The sequence below is a fragment of the Saccopteryx leptura genome, chromosome 6 (genome assembly GCF_036850995.1).
Source record: "Saccopteryx leptura isolate mSacLep1 chromosome 6, mSacLep1_pri_phased_curated, whole genome shotgun sequence".
Taxonomy (NCBI): Eukaryota; Metazoa; Chordata; class Mammalia; order Chiroptera; family Emballonuridae; genus Saccopteryx; species Saccopteryx leptura.
In genome coordinates, this window is record NC_089508.1 from 17314890 (window position 1) to 17320889 (window position 6000).

The window sequence follows — 6000 nt, forward strand, 5'->3', positions numbered from 1 at the left end:
ATAAAAATAATAGCAGCAAACGTTGAGCCGCTTGAAAGCTCAAAACTCGACTGGGGGAGAGAGGACATTGGAGAGCTGGGGCTGGAATCTTTTCGCTTTCGAGTGAAAAGCAGAAGCTATTTTCTTAGCTTAAGTAAGGCCGCTGTGCGGGAAACGTGAAGGTCTTCTCTCCGATGTCCCCTCCTCAGCGCACACATGCGACCACTCAACCCCCCCCCCCACACACACACACACAGCTCCAGCACTAGGGTGCATCAGGCCACCAAGGAAAAATCACCCTCTCTACACCACCATTAACCGCCCCCCCAACACACACACACACGCATTGCAAATTCACGTCACCAATGGTTAGTGTGTTTCATCTCACCCTTCAATCAAAATGTGACTTCTAAAGTTCCTATTTTCTGACACCAGAAGGTGAGGGGAAGGAGGGAGGGCCGCGGGGATATCAGAAGGGGGAAGGGTAATTTCTCCCTTTTCCTTGAAATGTTCACACACACCTCTCCCGCCCCTCCGCCTCCCCACCGCCCCCATCTGCTTTTCTGCACCAGTAAACGCGGTAGGCGAATGCGAACGGGTTCCTAACATGTTTTAGATATGCTAAATAAGAGTGAGAGGGTTAGGGTGGCAGGGAGTGAAATCCAGCCAACATTTCTCTAGACTAAAGATTACTAAAAAGCCCTGAATCTACATCCTAAATTCCCAACGAACTACAAGATCAGGCACCAGCTGGGGCCCAGGGTTCTCATCCGTTCCCCGGAGACAGTCGCCTCGCGGCACACTTGCCCACCGGGCGCTGAGAAGCGCCACCGCCCCCTCCCCCAACGTGACTGTGGACCTCCCTGCGCTGGGTGCCCACCCCTCCCTGGATCGTGAACTTCTTCTCCCTCTGACTTCCAGCCAGCCCCGGCGAGTGTTTGGAAAGGCGCCGGGAGGGAGCAAGAGCGCAGCGGAAGGAAGGAGAGAAAGAGAGGGTTGGGGGTGCCTATTACCTGGGAAGGTTCTCGAGGCATCCTGCCAGCCCTGGTGGTAATCCCGCTCCGCGCCGCGTCCTCCCTCAGATCCAAACTTTTGCTGGGTCCTCCAGGTGGCGGCGGCGGCGACGGTGGCGGCTGCCGGAGCCCAGCCTTGTCGCCCGCAGCGTCGGGGCGCGGGGATGCGGCGGCCGGAGCCCCCGAGCGGCGCGAGCCTCCCCGCAGCCGGCTGGCACCCGAGCGCCCCGCTCGCCTCGCTCGCTCTCGCCTTTCTCCGCTACGGAGCCGCGGCATCGTCTTCCCCCGTCCTCCGCCACCTCCGCCTCCAGCGCTCGGGCATGCCACTGTCTCTGGGCTCCCGCCGCCGCGGCCCCCACCTCCTGCGCTCCTCCGCCTCCCCCTCTCCGCCTCGGCCAAGCCAACGAGTCCCGAAAGAAGGAGGACAAGCAGGGAAGGCGGTGGAAAGCGACCCGGTCCTGCCGAGGCTCCTCGGACACGGAGGACTCCGGGGAACGTCTGGAGAGCCCGGCGGGCGCGCCTGCGACGCCCGGGTGCCGACCGCGCGCAGCCCGGCGTGGGGCGCTGCGCTGGGTTCGCTCCGAGTGCTGCGCCGGTCCCGCGTGGGTCCGGAGGCTGCTCCGACCTCACTGCTGCCTGGATCTGGAGCGGCCGGGCTATGTAGGCGCCGTGGCCCCACCCCCACCCCTCCTGACACCCCCGGGAGATGTTTACTGTAATGAATTCGCCGGATCGCCTCCGCCACTTCTGCGCTCCTCCTCTCCCTCGTCCCTCGCGCTCTGGCGCGCTCCCCTCCTCGAGCCCTCTTTCTTTCCCTCCCTCCCTCCCTCCCTTTCTCCCTCTCGAAGTCCCTCCCACATTTCTGGTTTAAAGAATGCTTGGGAGGCGCGGCCGCAACCCAAAGCTTTCCAAGAGGCAAAGTCAGACCAGGCTCTTAACCCTGTCCTCCCTGAAGAGAGTTGCAAAGCCCCAGAGTTAATACCAGGGATGCCACTGTGATCAGGCACGCCTCCTCCTCCTCCTCTCTCTCTTTCTGTGTTTCTTTCTCTCTATCTCTCCCCCTGTACCTTGCACCATTCCCTCACCTCCCAACTCTTAAGGATAGAGCCCCCATCCGAACGCTGAAAGTCAGTTTACCCTGCCTGCTTAGTGTCATGCTTCCCAGCCAGAGGGTCTATTACTTAGACACAGAGAAAAGATGGAAACGTGAGATTAGAGGATAAAAATATTACAAATCTCTCAACCAAGATGGCGTTATGTCAAATGCAAGCAGTCTGGATGATCTGCTCCCCACCGCATCACGAGTTCCCTGACCCCAGACTTTCTTAAACAACTTTAATTGGGAATATAATCCAAAATTCAATAAGGTGATTTTAAACAGCCCGTTTTCTCCTTTAACTCTGGCTGTTGGAAAGAGCCTTGTTCACTTTCCCCAGAGATTACAACAAACCAATTCAACCTCAAAGATTCAGGAAAACCGGCTTGACAGTTTAAGAAGCCCGTTTTGTATACAAGCAACGTTACTCGCAATCTCTCTCTGTGAAGGTGAAAGAGTGATGTAAGAAAACCAGGTGCACGTCTCTTTCTTAAGAAAAAAAAAAAGGCTTTCTGGTTTCCTCCTCTCGTTTCGTGGCTGCTGCTTTCCTGCCTTCAGTAAGTTGCTGTCATGTTCTAACAAGTCTGTGGAGAGGCCGAATCTGAACAGAAGAGGGAGAGCGAGCTCGCGCCTCCCGCTGAGCTGCGCTCAGGCGCGCCGTCCGCGTGGCCAGGCCAGAAGCACCCGCGAACTTGAAACTGGCTCGGGACCAGCTCCCTAGGGAGTCTCTCCGCTCACGCCGCAGAAGAGTTGGGTTGGGGCAGTGGCCACGACCGGCTCGGGATGACTTCCCCGTCCTCAGTGAACAGCCGGAGTCACTTGGCACTACTTCCCCAATTGTTTTTATTTCCTTTGCATCCCTGTTGGGTCTACCGCCTTCACTTATTTGAGCGCCTAAATTGTGTTAAGATGACTTGGAAAAACGCCCGACTTGCCTCCCGAACACAAGACACGCGCGGATCCACCCCGACGCACGCCGGCACAAACGCACACAGCTCCCGGGTTCTCGCCCGCGAGTCGCTGCTCTTTCTCGTTGCGTTACGCAAAGGTGGCTAGGAAAAGGCTCTGCCTTACACGGAGCCGCTCTTCTCCGCAGACTCAGTGTGTGACTAATATCTGGAAGAGGAGGGCGAGTGGCTGGGGGAGGTAACTGGACTAGGGCAGACAGTGAGTGCCATCTTGCTAGGAGAAACCAGAAGCGAAGCGCCAGCGACCACACCGGCGGCAGCCTCCGCCTCCCGCAGCAGCTGCCGCCGGCCCAGAGCCGCACGCGCTTCAGGCGTTTCCAGGGCATCAAGGGTACAGCCCGCCCCAGCCACCCCCTTCCCGATACTTCCTTTCCCTGGTTAGACTACGACTTCAACTGGCAACCTTGATCTTACGCCCGGTTACAAAACAGAAGTGATGGCGTGGGTGCTGAAAGTAGCCGCGAGCTGGTCATCGCCGCGGAGGAATCTTTCCACTAAGCCCCGAGCCCTGGCGGGACGCGACGGCAGCTGGCGAGGCTCCCCACCCGCCTCCCTCTCGGTCTCCTGGCCCCCCAGCACTCAGCACCTGGGGGCGACATCCGCCCGGTCCCCGAGTCTCACGCACGCGACGCAGAGAACGCATTCGGGCTCAGCCTAGTAAAGCCCCCAGCGCTTTCATAGCGCAAAGGATGCGCTGGCCCTAGCTCAGTGCCCGGGCACTGAACACTAGCGGGGCTGGAGGAAGACAGGCTTTGGAGAAAAGGAACCCCTTCCCCAACTCGAAGGAAAAAGAACTAGCCTCCTCTCGCATCATCTTAACCACTAATAGATCCTGGGTTGCGGGCAGGGGGCGTGCTGGTGGCTTTAGACGCCACCTCACGATCATAACGCCGGTGACATTACCAGAAGATGGAGCGGGCGCGAGCGAGGGTGGGGGCGTCGGGGGTGGATGTTACTCCTAGAAGTTAACAGATTCATTCTGAGGAAGTGGAAGTCAGGATTCCAGCAAATTTAATTTCGGGCTCTAGAAGCCTCAAATTAGGATGATGCTCCCAGCAGGGTTGCAAATTTGCATTTTTGACTCTGAGCTTAGTTACAGAACTCCTTAGGGGAGGTGGATTCGACTTGAAAAATAGAGCACCCTAAAGTCGGAGTAGAGTTAAGCAGCCCATTTTCTTTCTGGAGCGGAGGTAAAGACTGAAACAGAGCATGCCACCCAACCGGTGACTATCCTGCACTGGTTAAAAGAGCATCATCTGCCCCCTGAAAACACCGCGCGGTGCCCGCGTAATGGCAGCCCGGCGGTTCCTGGAAACTCCACCTGGCACTGCAGCCCCTTTACCTGGCGTCCGCGTCTCCCGGCCGAGGGCTCATCCGAATCCGACGGGGTCAGGGAGGTGGAAAGGGAAGAAGCTGGCGCGGCAGTAGCGGGGCTCCCGGGGCATGGTATTGTTTTAGGGGTCTCCGCCAAGGTCCCTCCTGCCCATCGTTGACAACTGCCAAACTGGTCCGGGGGCTGGTGGACACGGCCTGGGGGCGAGGACCTGCTGCCTCGCCGCTGCTTGACACCCGGGACCGAGGGCCACAGTCGCACCCACGCGGTAGCAGCTCGGCGCCTCGGCGCGGAGATTGCGGCCGCCGATGTGATGATCTCCGAGCGCCTGTTCCTCTGCGGTGACAATAGAAGACGCCAAACTCGCCAAGTGACGGCGACAGGTTTCCAACGTACTACTAACTGCGAGGTACCCAGCCGGAGACACTAAGCTGCCTTCTCCCTCCCCTGCCCCTCCCTCCGACGGGGGAGGGGACTAAGTTAACCCTGTGTGCGCCCTGCGCTCCCGGGAGGAGCCGGAATGGGCTAGGAAAGCGCGGGCGGAGGCTCCCGGGGCCAGAGCTTCGTTCACGTGCGTCTCCAGTGGGTGTGTGACTGTCTGGGGGCACTCGCGTGGCAAGACGCCAGCGGCAGGCTTCCAGCACCAGACTTCGGCGTGGAAAGGAGCCCTAGCGTTTCATCCGGACCAGACCCAGCTCTCGGAATCTATTTTTTGCCTCCAGTTACCAGATTTATTGAAGTTGCCTGCAAAGTTGGGTTTGATTCCTGTATTTCAATCCCCACCGCCGCCGCCAATACCACGCCGTGCCCGCGCTCTTTCCTTTCCTAGCTGCGCTGTGAGGACGGGAGAAGTCCCCGCTCGCACTGACTAGCGTTTGTGACGGTTTTGCGAGTGCGCGAGGAATGGTGTAGGGAGTCTCCCACGCACGCCAAATTTAAATGAAACAGGAAAGCTGCCTCCCACCCATGCACCCAGTGCCCTCCTGAACCAAACGACCACACGTCCAGATAAGACTATACCACAGCGGGAAAAGGAGAAGTCCCGTTAGAGGGAGTTTTGAGATGTAACTAGGAGACGGGAAAGTAGGGGCGGAGCGGGGACAGAGTCTTAGAACCGCGTAAACGTGGGAAACGCAAAGAGGGATGACGGTGCAGAAAACAGAGCAGAGCCCCAACACTGAAAGCATCACCGGGTCAGCTTTCGGAGTGTAAATTCTGATCGGCATTATTTCTCCAGCTCCTTTAGAAGCGATTTGTGTGTGTGTGTGGGGGGGGGGGGATAGTGCCTCCGCCTTGGCCACTCAGATGCTTTGTATTTTGTAAACAGCTTCAACTAAGTGTTCTGGACTCCCAAGAAGTTCACTTAAGCTGGAGATGAGTCATCTCGTGGACGCGGAATGGAAGCCTAGGAAACTGGCGCGTGGAGAGCCTCCACCGTCGCCGTCACACCCAAATGAGCCAGAGCGTCTGCCAGAGCGTAAACTCAGACGTCCTCCCCCGGTTCTTTTTTCTTCGTCTCCATTCCGGACTAAAGGAAGAAAGAAAGAAAAAAAATACCAAGCCTTTAAAAATAACTTAGAAGGTAACACGTGGATCTTGCGGAAACTGAGT

General features: G+C 57.9%; 1 protein-coding gene across 3 annotated transcripts in view; it reads right to left on the minus strand.

Moving 5' to 3' along the window:
* The window catches only part of FLRT2 (fibronectin leucine rich transmembrane protein 2), a 96718-nt gene extending 91393 nt beyond the window's left edge, over nt 1-5325 (minus strand). For 2 of the 3 annotated variants that reach the window (XM_066387911.1, XM_066387912.1), the window contains exon 1: nt 993-1668. The gene's annotated coding sequence lies outside the window, so the exon portion shown is untranslated. Of the gene's footprint in view, nt 1-992; nt 1669-4398 lie in introns of those variants that run through there. The other variant, XM_066387910.1, reaches the window with a different exon arrangement.
* Nucleotides 5326-6000: the final 675 nt, after the last annotated feature.